This window comes from Neophocaena asiaeorientalis, unplaced genomic scaffold, assembly GCF_003031525.2.
Source record: "Neophocaena asiaeorientalis asiaeorientalis breed wild unplaced genomic scaffold, Neophocaena_asiaeorientalis_V1.1 scaffold312, whole genome shotgun sequence".
Classification (NCBI taxonomy): Eukaryota; Metazoa; Chordata; class Mammalia; order Artiodactyla; family Phocoenidae; genus Neophocaena; species Neophocaena asiaeorientalis.
In genome coordinates this window covers 1,260,256-1,261,250 of record NW_020174707.1, presented here as the reverse complement: position 1 = coordinate 1,261,250, position 995 = coordinate 1,260,256, and the positions used below count along the sequence as shown (strand labels likewise).

The following is a 995-nucleotide window of genomic DNA, read 5'->3' as shown; positions in this document are numbered from 1 at the left end:
AATTCTGTTTCAGCCATTCCCGGGCTCATCCACCCACATCCCCAAGCCCAGAACCTTCTCTATTCTCTGAGTTCAGCAGCGCATGTATTCACCTTTATTTCTCATTAAGGAAACCTGAATGAAATCATGAAAAGCTTTTCTCTATCTTTAAAAGAGAAGGATTTAGAGAGTAAAAAAAAAAATGTGTTAAACTGATAAAAGAAAAAAGACACAGAACTCAGAAGTCCTGAAGGAAAAGATGGGCGGATGTGACAACACAAACCTCCTTTGCAGGGCAATACAGCATCAACCAGAGGTTGCGAGCTGGTGTCCTGCTGATCCAACCCAGCCCAAACGTGGCTGTCTCTTCTAGTGCTTGAAGTTTTTTGAATGAGTTGCCAGCATTTTAAAACTGGAAGTTTTCCCATAAAAATCCATATTTCCAGCATCTCCTGAAGAATCAGAAGATCTGGCACACTGGTTCCCAGCAGAGGTATGTGCTCTCCCCGGCCTGCCATGGCCTCGGAGCCTCCTCACTTATTCACATCGCTTGCCTCGCCTGCAGCAGGTGCCTGTGATGTGCCATAAACAAAACGAATAAAAGCAGGAGGTGCTTTAGGAGAACATGTTTGCAACACATCCAAGGAAAAGTTAATATCCATTATATATCAATAAGAACCCCACCAACGGTTCAATGGAAGAATGGGGGAAAGTATAAACAGGTAATTCATAGAGAAAGAAATTCAAACAGCCAATAAACGTGAAACATACTCAGCCTATGGGTGATTAGGAAAATGCAAATGAAAATGAGAAGATACCCTTTTGCCAAAGCCATCAAACTGGCAAACAATCAAAAGGCTTTTCTAGCACTGTTGTTGGCAAGGATGTGGGGAAAGGAGAGCTTGTGTGTGTTGCTGCTGAGCGTGTAAACTGGCGCAACCTTTGTGGAGGGTGAGTTGGCAGCTCCGATCATTAGTTTAAATACACGTACCTTTAAAGAAATGCAGGTACATTTT

General features: G+C 42.9%; 1 long non-coding RNA gene across 1 annotated transcript in view; it reads right to left on the bottom strand.

Annotated features, from left to right (window-relative positions):
* Positions 1 to 461, bottom strand: part of LOC112409610 (uncharacterized) — a 23,742-nt gene extending 23,281 nt beyond the window's left edge. The window contains exon 1 of the long non-coding RNA XR_003005183.1: positions 263 to 461. This is a non-coding gene — a long non-coding RNA (uncharacterized LOC112409610). The remainder of the gene's footprint in view (positions 1 to 262) is intronic.
* Between the last annotated feature and the right edge of the window lie 534 nt (positions 462 to 995).